The following is a 16,514-nucleotide window of genomic DNA, read 5'->3' as shown; positions in this document are numbered from 1 at the left end:
CAATTGTAAGGTCCTGAGCCTAACAACCTGCCATGCTGGGGGCCTACTCACTTAAAAGAAATACTAAAATACAAATGTGGTATTAGAACTTGCAGCCAACTGTGCTGGGGCTCCCCACACCTGATAAAGACTAAAGGGCCCACAACAACTAAAAGCAGCTGAGCATTACAACAGATGGCCAGGAGCGTAACTCGGCCTCCCTGGGCGCCTACAGGGAGAGCAAACAGGCCACAACAGAAGGACACACGTAGCCCACATAGGGGTCATCCCTGGAACATTGAGAACTGAGGGAAGCACACTGCAGGCCTCCTAAGCCATCACTTATATAAGGTCACCTATCCAAGAGCAGGAGACGTAGCTGACCTACCTAATACGTAGACACAAGCACAGGGAAAGAGGCAAAATGAGGAGGCAAAAGAATACATTCCAAGTAAGGGAACAGGACAAAACCCCAGAAAAGGAACTAAGTGAAACAGAAATGAGCAACCTACCTGACAGAGAGTTGAAACAAAGAGTGTTAAGAATGCTCACTGATCTGGGGAGAAGAATAGATGAACTCAGTGAGAACGTCAATAAAGAAATGGAAGACATAAAACAGAACCAATCAGAAATGAAGAATACAATACTGGAAATGAAAAATTCACTAGAGGGACTCAAAAGCAGAGTAGAAGATACAGAAGAACAGATCTGCGAGCTGGACGAAGGACTAGAAGAAATTACACAAGCTGAACAGGTAATAGAGAAAAGAATTAAAAAGAGTGAGGACAGTCTAAGGGACCTCTGGGACAATATCAAGCACACTAACATCTGTGTTATAGGTGTCCCGGAAGGAGAAGAGTGAGACAAAGGGGCAGAGAATCTATTTCAAGAAATAACAGAGGAAAACTTCCCTAACCTAAGGAAGGAAACAGACATCCAGGTACAGGAAGCACAGAGAGCCCCAAACAAGATAAACCCAAAGAGGCCCACACCAAGACACATCATAGTCAAAATGTCCAGAATTAAAGATAAAGAGAGAAGCCTAAAAGCCGCAAGAGAAAATCAAGTTACATACAAAGGAAACCCCATAAGGCTATCAGCTGACTTCTCAGCAGCAACCTTACAGGCTACAAGAGAATGGCATGATATATTTAAAGTGCTAAAAGGAAAAAACTTACAGCCAAGAATACTCTACCCACCAAGGTTATTATTCAGAATGGAAGGAGAGATCAAAAGTTTCTCAGACAAGCAAAAATTAAGGGAGTTTGTCACCAAGAAACCAGTGCTACAAGAAATGTTAAAGGGACTGATTTAAGGGGGAAAGAGAAGACCACAAATAGGAAAAATTCTCTAGTTCTGTGATAAGAGGGTAATGGATACAAATGCACAAAAAAGAGTTTAGATATGATATCAAAAACATAAAGTGAGGGAGGAGGGGAGTTAAAGAGTAGAGCTTTCAGACAGAGGTCAAACTAAAGAGACCATCAATTCTGTATAGAAGAAGAAAAGAACAGAGAAGGACTACTAAAACACTGAGAAAAACAAAAGTTAAAAAATGGCAGTAAGTACATACTTATCAATAGGTACTTTAAACATCAATGGACTAAATGCTCCAATTAAAAGGCAGAGGGTGGCTGACTGGATAAAAAAACAAGACCCATATATATGCTGCCTACAAGAGACACACTTCAGACCTAAAGACACTCACAAACTGAAAGGGAAGGGATAGAAAAAGATACTCCACGCAAATGGCAATGAAAAGAAAGCTGGGGTAGCAGTACTCATATCAGACAAAATAGACTTTAAAACAAAAACTGTAAAAAGAGACAAAGAAGGACATTACATAATGATCAAGGGAACAATCCAACAAGAGGATATAACACTTGTAAATATCTACGCACCCAATGTAGGTGCACCTAAATATATAAAGCAATTATTAACAGACAAAAAAACAGAAATAGACAGTAACACAATAATAGTAGGGGACTTTAACACTCCACCTACACCAATGGATAGATCATCCAAACAGAAGATCAATAAGGAAACATTGGCCTTAAATGGTACACTAGAACAGATGGACCTAATAGATATATACAGAGCATTCCATCCCCAAACCAAAGAATACACATTCTTTTCAAATGCACATGGAACATTCTCCAGGATTGATCACATATTAGGCCACAAAACAAGTCTCCATAAATTTAAGAAGGTTGAAATAATACCAAGCATCTTTTCTGACCACAAAGGTATGAAACTAGAAATCAACTATAGGAAGAAAATCAGAAAAACCACAACTACGTGGAGATTAAACAAAATGCTACTGAACAATGATTGGGTCAATGAAGAAATCAAAGAAGAAATCAAGAAATACCTGGAGACAAATGAAAATGAAAATACGACATGCCAGAATTTATGGGATGCAGCAAAAGCAGTTCTAAGAGGGAAGTTTATAGCAATACAGGCCTATCACAACAAACAAGAAAAATCTCAAATAAACAATCTAACAATGCACCTAAAGGAACTGGAAAAAGAAGAACAAACCAAGCCCAAAATCAGTAGAAGAAGGAAAATAATAAAAATCAGAGCAGAAATAAATGAAATAGAGACTAAAAAAACAAGAGAAAAAATTAATATAACCAAGAGCTGGTTCTTTGAAAAGATCAACAAAATTGACAAACCTTTAGCTAGACTCACCAAGAAAAAAAGAGAGAAGGCACAAATAAGTAAAATCAGAAATGAAAGAGGAGAAATTACAACAGACACCTCAGAAATACAAAAGATTATAAGAGAATACTATGAAAAGCTATATGCCAACCAATTCGACAATCTGGAAGAAATGGATAAATTCTTAGAATCATACAACCTTCCAAAACTGGATCAAGAAGAAGGAGAGAATTTGAATAGACCAATCACCAGTAAGGAGATCGAAACAGTAATCAAAAACCTCCCCAAAAATAAAAGTCCAGGACCAGATGGCTTCCCTGGTGAATTCTACCAAACATTCGAAGAAGACTTAATACCTATCCTTCTCAAACTCTTCCAAAAAATTGAGGAGGGGGGGAGCTTCCCTAACTCATTCTACAAAGCTGACATTACCCTGATACCAAAACCAGACAAGGACAACACAAAAAAAAAAGAAAATTACAGGCCAATATCACTGATGAACATCGACGCAAAAATCCTCAACAAAATACTAGCAAATCGCATACAACAATACATTAAAAAGATTATACACCATGATCAAGTGGGATTTATTCCAGGTATGCAGGGATGGTTCAACATTCGCAAATCAATCAACGTGATACACCACACTAAAAAAATGAAGAATAAAAATCACATGATCATCTCAATAGATGCAGAGAAAGCATTTGACAAGATACAGCATCCATTTATGATAAAAACTCTGAATAAAATGGGTATAGAAGGAAAGTACCTCAACATAATAAAGACCATATTTGAGAAACTCACAGCTAACATCATCCTCAATGGTGAAAAACTGAAAGCTATCCCTCTAAGAACAGGAACCAGACAAGGATGCCCACTGTCACCACTCCTATTTAACATAGTACTGGAAGTCCTAGCCAGAGCAATCAGGCAAGAGAAAGAAATAAAGTGATCCAAATTGGAAAGGAAGACGTGAAACTGTCACTATTTGCAGATGACATGATTTTATGTATAGAAAAGCCTAAAGAATCCACCAGAAAACTTTTAGAAGTAATAAACGAATATGGTAAAGTTGCAGGATACAAAATCAACATACAAAAATCAGTTGCATTTCTATACACTAACAACGAAGTAGCAGAAAGAGAAGTTAAGAATACCATCCCATTTACAATTGCAGCAAAAAGAATAAAATACCTGGGAATAAACTTAACCAAAGAGGTGAAAGAGCTGTACACAGAAAACTATAAAACATTGCTGAAAGAAATTGAAGAAGACACAAAGAAATGGAAAGATATTCCGTGCTCTTGGATTGGAAGAATTAACATAGTTAAGATGTCCATACTTTCTAAAGCCATCTATAGATTCAATGCAATCCCTATCAAAGTTCCAATAACATTTTTCACAGAAATAGAACAAAGAATCCTAAAATTTACATGGAACAACAAAAGACTCTGAATAGGTAAAGGAATCCTGAGAAAAAAGAACAAAGCAGGAGGTATCACACTCTCTGATTTCAAAATATACTACAAATCTATAGTAACCAAAACAGCATGGTACTGGCACAAAGACAGACACACAGATCAATGGAATAGAATCGGAAGCCCAGAAATAAACCCACACATCCATGGGCAGCTAATCTTTGACAAAGGAGCCAAGAATATACAATGGAGAAAAGAAAGTCTCTTCAACAAATGGTGTTGAGAAAACTGGATAGCCATACGCAAAAAAATGAAAGTAGACCCTTACCTTACACTATACACAAAAATTAACTCCAAATGGATTAACGACTTGAATGTAAGACCTGAAACTATGAAACTTCTAGAAGAAAACATAGGCAGTACACTCTTCGACATTGGACTTAGCAACATATTTTCAAACACCATATCTGACCGGGCAAGAGAAACCATAGAAAAAATAAACAAATGGGACTACATCAAACTAAAAAGCTTCTGCACAGCAAAGGAAACCATCAATAAAACGATAAGACAGCCTAACAATTGGGAGAAGATATTTGCAAACCATCCATCTGATAAGGGGTTAATCTCCAAAATATATAAAGAACTGATGCATCTCAACAACAAAAAACTAACAACCCAATTAAAAAATGGGCAAAAGACCTGAACAGACATTTCTCCAAAGAAGATATACAGATGGCCACAGACACATGAAAAGATGTTCAAAATCATTAACTATCAGGGAAATGCAAATCAAAACTACAATGAGATATCATCTCACGCCCGTCAGAATGGCTATAATTAACAAGACAGGAAACAACGTATGTTGGAGAGGATGTGGAGAGCAGGGAACTCTCATAAACTGCTGGTGGGAGTGCAAACTGGTGCAGCCACTATGGAAAACAGTATGGAGATTCCTCAAAAAATCAAGGCTAGAACTACCATATGATGCAGCTATTCCACTGCTGGGTATTTATCCAAAGAACTTGAAAACACCACTGCATAAAGGTACATGCACTCCTGTGTTCATTGCAGCGTTATTCACAATAGCCAAGACTTGGAAGCAACCTAAGTGCCCATCAAGGGACGAATGGATAAAGAAGATGTGGTATATATACACAATGGAATACTACTAGCCATAAGAAACGATGAAATCCAGGCATTTGTGACAACATGGATGGACATTGAGGGTATTATGCAAAGTGAAATAAGTCAGAGGGGGAAGGTCAAATACTGTATGATCTCCTTCATTAAGTAGTAGATAATAACAACAATAAACAAACACATAGTGACAGAGATTGGATTGGTGATTACCAGAGGGGAAGCGGGGAGGGAGGAGGGCGAAAGGGATAATTCGGCACGTGTGTGTGGTGATGGGTCATAATTAGTATTTGGGTGGTGAACATGATGTAATCTATGCAGAAATAGAAGTATAATGATGTACACCTGAAATTTATACAATGTTATAAACCAATGTTACTGCAATAAACAAAAAATAAAAAAAAAAAGAAGAAATTCCAGAGCTGAAAAATATAGTAACTGAAGAATTCAGTAGATGGGTTTAACAGCAGGTTGGACGTAGCTGATAAAAATAATCAATAAATTCTAAGATAAGTCAGTATAAATACCTAGAGTGAATCATTGAGAAACAAAAGGATGGAAAACATAAAAGAAAAGGTATAAAACAGAGAATACAGCCAGAAAGCGTAACATTTGTTATTGGAATTCCAGAAAGATGTGAGAGAGAATGAAGCAGAAGCAATATGTTAAAAGATAATGGCCTATAATCTTCCAAAACTGTGAGTGATGAACAGCATCAAGTCATAGATTCATGAAGCCCTATAAAAGTCAAAGGAAGAAAAATTTAAAGAAATCTTTTTTTTTTTAACAAAACATTGGAATATTAGTGAATACAAAAGACAAAGAGAAATAGTCAATGACATTCAGAGGAAAACGGATCATTTCTTTCAAAGGACCAACAATTACACTGAGACTTGGCTTTTCAACAGGAAAATGGAAACCAGAAGACAATGGAAACATCTTCAAAGTTATGAAAGAAAACTACTGTCATTCAAGACATCTATACTCAGCAAAAATATCCTTCAAGAATAAAGGTGAAAAATTTTCCAGACAAAAAAACTAAGAGAATTCATCAATTCCAGTCCCTCACTAAAGGAAATAATAAAGGAATTCTTTAGGATTTTAGATTTAAGAGATGCAAGAAGGATTAAAGAGAACAAAAAGGGTGTTCATGGAGGTAAGTAAAAATAAATAATTGTTTAACACAACAGTAATAATATTCTGTGAGTTGAAACTGAACAGAATTAAAATGCTCCCAAACCATAGTATATAAGTTGGGAGGTGTGGGGAAATTTTTCTAAGGTCCTCAATTGTCTGGGAAGAGAATAAAGAGCCAGTTAACATTAAACATTATGCTTTGGTAAGGTAGCATGTTTTAACAGTTACAGTAATCACTAAAAAATCACTAAATAAATAATAAAATCTTGTAACTACTATGAAAATATAGAAAAGATTAGTCATTTTCATTATTTAATAACCTTAATAATTAGAAAAATACCATGTGAAGAAGTTAGAAAAAGAATACAAAATTAAACCCAAATTAAGTAGAAGTAAGGAAATAATAATGATAATTCTAATAAAAATCACCGATTTTTGGGTGGGAATTGAAAAGCTGATTCTAAAATTTATATGATATTGCAGAAGATCAAGAAAAACTATGGCATTCTTGAAGAATCAGGTGAGAGAATTTTCTTTGCCAGATGTCAAGACTTATAAAAAAGCTCCAGAAATTAGGAGACTGTAATATTGGCACAATAAGACAAATGAAAAAAGACAGTCTCAAAACATAACCATGCACATATAGCTACCTGATTTATAACAAAGGTGGCATTGCAGAAACAATAAAGAAAGGATAATCTTTTAAATAATTGCTGCTAGATCAACTGAGTACCAACTGGTTAGAGGAAAAAGTGAAATTTTAACCCTGTCTCACATCATAGACAAAATTTAATACCAGGTGACTTGTAAATCTCAATCTGAAAGGCAAAAAATAATGCTTCTAAAATAATATTGGAGAATATTTTCATGATCTTCAGGTAGGGAAATATTTCTTACATAGGTAACAAAAGTTCTAACCATAGAAAAGTTTTCTTTCTTTGAAATACACTTATTTTAAGACACATACAAAAATAGAGACTGCTATATTAACCTCCAGCATGTAGGTGTTAGCTTCAACAATTATTAGCACATAATCAGTTTTGTTTCGTCTACACCCGACTCCACCACTACCCATCCACAGGGATCTTTTCAAGCAAATCTCAGACATCATATCATTTCATCCATAAATACTTAAATATCTATTTCTAAGAGATAAGGAATCTTTAAAAAACATAACCATAATACTATTATCACACCTAAAAATTACTATAATTCTTTAGTATACTCAAACATCTAAGTAGTGTTCAAATTTTCCTAATTGCCTCTTAATTTTTTCATAGTTGATTAGTTAGAATCAGTTTCTAACATTTTGTTGTTATATTTTTAAGTCTCTTTTACTTTATCCTTTCTTTTTGCATTTTTCAACTTCTGAAAACCAAATGCTGGAAGATTTCCTCTTCATCAGGTGATGAGAGCACAAGTTAGCCAGCCAGCCCATCTTTTATTAGTGCTGGAGGCAGAATGACTCCATGATTCATCAGGTCTACATCCTTAGGTGATTGTGGGGCGGCGGAGAGGAGAGAAGCCACCAGGCAAAGGGTCCAGGTAGGCTGTCTGCACATGGGGGCTCCCTGGTCCTCCTGAGGATGTTCTTTTTAAGTCTCTTTTAATCTGTAGATCTCTCTCCCCTTTTTCTTTGCAAATTACTTATAAAAGTAACTGAGTTCTTTGTCCTTTAGAGCTCCCTATGTTCTGAATTTTGCACTCCTGTGGTGTAATTTAGCATGTTCCTTTGTACCTGCACTTCCTGTAAGTTAGTAGTTCCATAGGGGCTTGATCAGATTCAGTTTAAGTATTTTGTAAAGAATGCTGATATTGTGTTCTTATTGCAACATAGCAGAAGGAATGTAATGTATGCTTTATTCTTTGTTATTTTTTTTTTGAGCTAATTGCTGAATTCCCTGCAGAAGGGTTTTTTTTTTTTTTGAGGAAGATCAGCCCTGAGCTAACATCCGTGCTAATCCTCCTGTTTTTTTTGCTGAGGAAGACCAGATCTGAGCTAACATCTATTGCCAATCCTCCTCCTTTTTTTTTTCCCCCAAAGCCCCAGTAGGTAGTTGTATGTCATAGCTGCACATCCTTCTAGTTGCTGTATGTGGGACGCAGCCTCAGCATGGCTGGAGAAGCGGTGCGTCAGTGTGTGCCTGGGATCCGAATCTGGGCCTCCAGTAGTGGAACGCGTGCACGTAACCGCTAAGCCATGGGGCTGGCCCCTCTTTGTGTGATTTTTAGTATTGATCAGTGAGTTCAGTTGATCCATTCACTTAAATATTCTCTACCATCTTCTAATATAATGGATTTAGCAGCCTAGATCCATTTGATAATTTGCCTAGATCCATGATTTCATCGAAGGTTGCAAAATGAGGATATTTTCATTTTCTTTCTTCATTTGTTAGCTTGAATTCTTCTGTAAAGAACTTTCTTTTATCAACTGCTTAGCTACTCTGAATCAGTTCATAGAGAAAAGGCAGAATTAGTTCTCGATTCCATCCTTTTATATTCCAGTTTTCAGAATAATTAGTTGGTTCTCTTAACAGTCTCCAATATTGGCTAATGAGATTTATTTTAAGTATTATTAACTCATGGATTTTCAACATCCTTGATGTATTTCAGTATATTACATTTATTATAACTTTGGTGTCCAAATGGTCCCAGTTTGGGCCAGAGGGACACCTGCAAGGTGGTGCCTGTGTCCTCTTTACATGTATCAGTAGTCTTTGATAGGTAACTTGCTTGCTTCTGGGACTAGAGATTCTAGTAGGTTCTTATTGTTCATTTCCTTCCCCATATGTACAATCAGCCATTTTTCCTATGCTAGACATGGTCATTTTGAACAGTTAGGTCATTGTTTCTGTACTTTTTCAGTGGGTAGAACTAATAACTATGATTTTTTTAAAATGAGGGAATACATTAAAGTTCCAACTAATATCTAGGAGTACAAGGTTTTTGCTTAACTTCTTTGTTTATGTATTTATATATATTTTTTTCTTCCCTGAAAACCTTGGTTCCTAATAACATTAACATTATTATCATTTTTATTTTTTTGCTTCATCCTGCTACTACTGCTACTACTATATAGACACACACACAATGTTTTCAGAAAAACAGTTCTAATATTATTACTAATAATATATTGTTAAAATAGTTTAATATTCTTTGAAGTTCTTTTTATCTTTAGGATACATCCCCCACTAAGGGTATGCAGTCAAATTATTGTATTTTAAAATCACTTGAAACAACTTCTTCCTCTGTGGTTACACAGTTATTTTAATTTTATTTTTATAATTTATTTAATTGTATTTTATAATTATCAAACATGGATCCAAAGATAAAGATGCAACATAAGGTCTAGTTTTCTTCCCTGACCCTTTCACTCAGTTTTGTTCTTCTAAGTAATAATTAGTTTGTGGTTTATCCTGCCATTTGTTAAAAAATAAGTACACACGCACACATATATACATGTATATATTTGTATTACTCTTTCTCTTTCTTACAAAAGGTAGCATACTGTATATGCACTTTCCTTTTTTTAACTTAGTAGTGTAGTAGTATATAGAAATAGTCCACAATCTTTTTTTTAAATAGCTAAATAGTACTCCTTTGTGCGGCTGCACCATAATTTCTTCAACCAGCCCCTATTGATGGGCATTTGTGTTGTTTCCAGTCTTTTACTATTACAAATAGTGCTAATTTGTAGTGTATAGCCATGTGTGTAAGTCTTGTCTTATTTTTGCAAACATAGCAGTATTGTTGAGTCAAAGGGTAAATGCATATGTAATTTTCTAGATATTTCTAAATTATCAAAGGAAATATTTTGATTAAATTAAAATTAAGAGCTCTAACAAAAGACACCATTAAGAGAATGAAAAGGCAAATTACAAAGCAAGAGAAGTTATTTGCCACACATACAACTGACAAAGGGCTGTTATCCAGAGTGGGTGTATGTGTATATAAATCTTAAAAATCTACAAGAAAAAGAAAGACAACCTAACCCAATGGAAAAATGGGTTCAATCTCATTAAAATTATAAATACAAATTGAATTAAAAACTTGTAATGCTACAATGAAAAAGACTGCTAAGACCAAGTGTTGGTGAGAATATGAAGCAATTGGAAAATTGGTGGAAGTATGGATTGGTACAGTCTGGAAATCAGTTTGACATTATCTCTTAAAGCTGAAAATACACGTATTCATGACTCAGCATTTCCTCTCCTAGATACATGCACAACTAAAATGTGTGTTTGTGTGTACTAAGAGACATGTTCAAGAATGTCCATAGCAACATTGTGCAAACAACCATGTCTAGAATGGTTAATAAATTGTGCTATATTCATACAATGGAATGTTACATAGTCATGAAAATGAACAAACTTCATCTACTTGTAACAATGTGAACAACATTGAAAAAAATAAGCCTGACATACTATCTGCACAGGTCTACATTTTTAGAAGAGGGAGAGAGGGTTCCCTGGGAGTAATGGATATTGTTGCTCTGGAATTAGAGCACCCTGGTTTGTATCCTAGCTTCTTCATTTTCTAACTTTGTGATCTTGGAAGGCTGCTTACCTTTTTATGGCTCAGTTTCCTTATTTCTGCAATGGAGATGATAATCGTAACTCCATCACAGTATTGTGAGGATCAAGAGAGTTAATATACTAAATAAGCTTGGAACAGGGCTCAGCACATAAGGCTCAGTATATATTAGCCTTTAGTCTCCTCTTTTTCTTGTCTTTCTCCTCCTCCTCCTCCTCTTCATTATTATAATTATTATTCATCTCTCAGGCCACTGTTAATGCAGGGGCCCTAACCTATCTTTGAAAGTAAGAAAGGATATAGCGCTCCCCTCTCTTAAGGCTCCAAACCCATACTAGGAAGTCTTCCTACACCCTTTTTCTTTTGAGAACCATTATCAGAGCTTGAGCCTGGAGGCAAAAGCTGTTCTGCCAGATGTTTTTTATGTGCAGATGATGGGGAGAGGCCTAACAGGCCCAGCTGTTCCAAATGTAGTTCCTAATGTAATTACCCTGAAGGTTGCCCCCATTGGCCTCTCTCACTCATTGTATTTAGTGGCTTTGAGTTTGGAGCTTCTCTAAGGCAGCCCTTGAGAAGAACTGTACTCCCTTTTGGTATGTTGAACAGATGTTTTCTCTGCTATGGCTTCTCTGTCTATCTGATCCCAGGGATTTCCAGACAATGTAAATTTGTCCACATTTTTAATCTATTTATTGCATTCTTTATTGTTTTCTGGTACTGTTATGGTTTTGTCCTTTAAAAATGTTTCTTTTTGTCATTTCAACAGAACCTTTGGAGAGAGGAGGTAGATACATGTGCTCATGTTGCTACTTTGCGCAGAAGTACCCCTCTTCCATCTTGTTATTTGTTCAGAATTAGACTGTAGTTGACTCTCGTTATTTAGATGTGTTGTCTGATTGTGTTCTCCTCTGATAAGAAGAAGCTCTATCTTCTGTCCTTGAGTTTAGCTTAATTTCTGTCAGCTTTCCCTCCACCTCCTGACTAGGTCTCCTTCTCTTTTCCCGAGCACCACATGCTCTAAACTCCTTGTGGGGGCTAACACCTAGAATAATGCCCCAGTTTAACACTCAATGAATGTTTGAGTAATTTGAATTAAATATAGCGTCTTCCTCTATTTCCTTTATGTATTTTCATCAAAGCAATTTTCTTCAAAATCTATCACATCATTTCTTCTATGGATTGTCAGTTGCTACAAGTACTTGGTCACTGGGAAAATACTGGCCTCTTGCTCAGCCTTGGTCTCCAACCCTTGACTTCTGTGTCTCTTCCAGTTTCGGATGATGGCTGAGAGAGTAATTTATGGCTTGCAGATCCCTCCTGTAGTAATTTGGTGGAGGCAATGAAGTGGTGGGGAAGATGTAGGTTAAGAGTAGGGGCTACAGACCTTTCAAATTGCAAATTCTCAGAGGGCCTGGTAAAATCGGGGTAAATTCAAGCTTGATTCAGTATCCAATATATCTGATATTTGATGTGTGCAAGATAGTAAAAGCCTCTAGGCAGGGATGATAGTCATCATCAAGAGGATGGATACATCCTCATTCTGGTTGGTCTCTGGTTTTGATGACAGGCTGCAGAGAAAGGATCTGTCAAGTGATAACAGCAACCTAGAGCTCAGGCCAAATAGTCTGGGGTTCAGGGGACAAATCTTGCTTCTGCAGGGCATGGGAGTGCAAAACAGAAAATCAAAGCACTGTCTTTTCCAAGGACTGGGCAAACCCAGCAGAAGGCTACAGCCTGTAACAGCCAGTGGCTGGCCAGGCTCACACAGACTCCACTCACCGAGGTGGATGGAGCTCTGAGTGTGCCTCCAAACCTGGGGAGGATTGACTTCCGCCAGGATAGGGTTCATCCTGCAGAGTGAGGCTGAGGAAGGTAGGGATTAGTATGTCATCTTTGTTTCTTCAGATTGCTCCTCTGGTTTTCAATGTAGCTCCCATCTCTAAAACCTATTGCTCTTTGTAGTTGGGCTTCTTTATTTGCCAGTCAGAAAGGTCCTCATTCCTCAAGAAGAGTGACGAGTGAAATGAGCACATCCGAGCTCCTCTTTCCCAGCCTCTGATCCCATGAGAGGAGCCAGTGTGAAGCAGGAGCTTGAATCAAGCAGGCCCCAGGGATTGCAGCCAGTGGCACCAGCACTTCCTCTGCCTTGGGACTGTTTTTTATTTTTTTTTTACAAGTTTGACAGATAGTGATACTACTGGGTGCTCACAGACCTTGCAAGTTCGTCTTGCCTACTGGTCCTGCCAAAGCTAGGAGGTGAAAGAGCAGCAACAGATGCTGCCATTGCAGCTGCAGCTGTCTGCTGGAAGATAAAATGCATTGCCAAGAACAGTGCTGGAGAGAGGAGAGGGAGGGAAGAGGACACACTTGAAATGAGCCAGCCGCTCCAGCTTAGACTCTAGAACACAGCAGAGCTATGGATGGTCTCTCGTTTTCCTTTCCTAAGGTAACTCTCTACACCTCCCCATCTGCCACTCGGCCTTCCTCAACTCTGCTACTTTCTGGTGAACATTTAGATGGTGAGCAATGCCCACTGCTCACCCCTCTTTTTTGGGAGTGCTTTACAGATCTACACACCATTAGGGCCTGCCTTCTAAGCCAGATTAGGTCACCATTTGACCCTTTAGTTTCCTGATCTCTTATCTTGTCAAATAAAATCAGTTCTCGTCTTACTTGGATCCTTTTCAATCCCAGTACAGAAGCTAATGCTGCTCACGTCTAGGCCTCCCAGACAAAAAAATTACCATGATTTTGCTATTAATGTGCAGGTCAACGAAGGCTATAGAAAATTCCAGAATGTTGGCTAAGTCAACTTCTCTAGACCTCAGTGTTCCCATTTCTAAAGTGGGAAGTAGAATTAATAAATTCTAACATTTATTGAGCTCTTAATGTATATCAGGCACTAGTTTAAGCACTTTATGTTTATTAACTAATTTAATCCTCATGACAACTCTGAGAAATAGGTATTATTATTATTATTCCTGTTTTACAGATGAAGAAACTGAGGCATACAGAATTTAGATAACTTTTCCATGCAGCTAGAGGTAGTAGAGCTAAGATTCAGTTCTAGACAGCTGGGCTTTGGATCTTGTATTTCTATCCACATATTATACTGTCTCTCTGAGTCCTTTCCAGTTTTAAGATTCCCCAATTTTCTTCAAGGCTCTAGCTTTTTTTTTTTTTCTTATCATGGAGGACACGATCGTTAGAGTTCAGGACTATAAATAATTATGACTTTCTCATCCTAGTAGAAATGTAGCAAGTCATATCTGGATTGTTAGAACTCTTTGCTGGCTTCCAACCTTTTCGTGACTCTCCAAAGCCTGGAACTACCCCTCATCTACACCATGCCACTCCTCCTCAACCGCCAGGGGCATCCACTGACTTTTCAGATCAAGTGTCAATGCCTTCTTGCTACTATCAAAGCTCTCCAACTGTATGAATTGTGTTCCCTGTGGGATACCATTGCTTTCTAACACATTCCTCCTTATAGTAAAACTTGCATTTTTGTTTTCCTATCTTCCCACTTTATTTTGCCCTGAACATTCTCTATTTTCATAAGGAAACTACTGTTTTACATTTATTTGCTTCTCGATTTACAATGTACTTTCACATGCATTATTTCGTTGGCTGCCCTGACAAACCCATGAAACATCTGCCTGGATTATTACAACCAGAGATTGTTCGTTCTACCTCCAGACTTGTCCGCTCCAATTTCTTCCTCATCACTCTCAGAGGAATCTTTCAGAAAGAATAAATCTGTCTACGTGACTCCCTTGCTTAAAACCTTTCAGTGGATTCTCATACTCATAGGATCTTGCTGTTTTCCAGCTTTCCAGCCCTTTTCTCCTCTCTCCCCTCTCCTCACACATGACTTAGCGGTATTGAACTAAGCGTAGTCCCCAGAATCCACCACACGGTCTCACACCTCTGAGCTTCTGCTCTTGCCCTCCCTGGGTGTCACCTGCCTGCCCCTGTTGTTGCCTATCTAATTCCTACTGCCCTTTACGATTCTGGGGCCAGCTCCTCCAGACAGTTTCTCTGCCCACCTTCCTGCTCCAAGATCCTGCTCCTTGAGTGTGCCCATCCACATCCTAACATTTATCAGTTTAGGATTGAAATGGTCTATTTGTTATGTGCCTTCTCTCCCAAACTACTTTTATTCCTGGAGTGCACAAATTATATCAAATACACCATGGAAGCTTTTGAGTCCCCAGGTCTTCACACTGCAAAATTCTGCTAAATAAAGTATATTCACCTGACTTGAACAGAATCCCCATTTTATTGATCAGTAAACTGATTCTGAGAAAGAGTCAATCAACTCCTGCGGGTTTCATGGCTAGAAAACAACAGAGCTAGAACTAGCCTTCAGGACTGTCAGTGTCTTAGAACTCTTACCCAAGTTGTCGTAAATATGTGGAATAATCTTCCTCCTATTCTACATCACAAGTCTCTCCCTCTTTTTCAAAATTGCTTCTCAAGATCTACCTTCTCCTTCTATCTCCTCCCTCAACTCAAGCTTGTAATGACTCTATTTACTGAATTACTTATTTTATATCATACTTTTCCCCACTTATCTCTAATGTTTAGATCAAGAACTGCTGCTTCTTTCTTCTCTGCTTCATTGCCTAATAAAGTGCACCCAACAGACCCCAATCAGTGCTTGCCTTCTGACTGAAATACATCAAGGCAAACCTCAATGCACACGAACAGCACACTTGCTCAGTTGATGGAAATAGTTATGAAGCCCCAGTCTGTGCCTAGGGCTGAGCCTACTCCGACTCTCCCTAATTTTTTCAAGTGTAAGTGTGCCCTGTCAGTTTCCCACCGCACCCTATTTCTCTGAGACGTCTCCGCTTGTCTGAACAGGTCCGGCCTCTGACAGAGTCTTAGCAGAGTTGCCTTCCTCCTACTATATAGTGGAAAAAGCAAGGGTCTTGGAGTCAAAAGACCTTGGTTTGTGTCCCAGCTTCTTGGGCCCCCAGTCTCTCATCCAAGTGTTGGGAATTGAAATAGCATATGCTCTATTTAAGTTCGAGAATTATTGTTATAGGATGAAATGAGATAATGCACGTGAAACATATTTTGTAAATTTTAAATATACAGACACATACATAATACAGTTGATTCTTATTATTTGTGGATTCTTTCATTTGCAAATTCACCTAAAATTTATTTGTAACCTCAAAATCAATACTTTTGGCACTTTCACGGTCATTTGCGAACATGGACCAGGCGGTAAAACTTTGAGTCATTCAACATGCATGTTCCCAGCTGAAGTGGAACAAGGCAATGCTCTGCCTTCTTGTTTCAGCTCTTATACTGTAAACAAGTGTCCTTTTCAGTCTATTTAGTGCCATGGTTTTTGCATTTTTGTGCTTTTTGCTGATGATTTCACAGTTTAAAATGGCCCCCAAGCTTAGTGCTGAAATGCTATCTAGTGTTCCCAAATGCAAGAAGGCTGTGGTTTCTCTTATGGGGAAAATACACGTGTGAGGTAAGCTTTGTTCAGGCATGAGTTATACTGCTGTTGGCTGTGAGTTCAATGTTAACATACCAACAATATGTAATTAAATTAGGTGTCTTTAAACAGAAACACACGTAAAACAAAGTTATATATTTATCAGTTGAGGAAAATGTGACCAG

Source organism: Diceros bicornis, chromosome 7, assembly GCF_020826845.1.
Source record: "Diceros bicornis minor isolate mBicDic1 chromosome 7, mDicBic1.mat.cur, whole genome shotgun sequence".
Classification (NCBI taxonomy): domain Eukaryota; kingdom Metazoa; phylum Chordata; class Mammalia; order Perissodactyla; family Rhinocerotidae; genus Diceros; species Diceros bicornis.
This window is presented reverse-complemented; position numbering follows the sequence as displayed.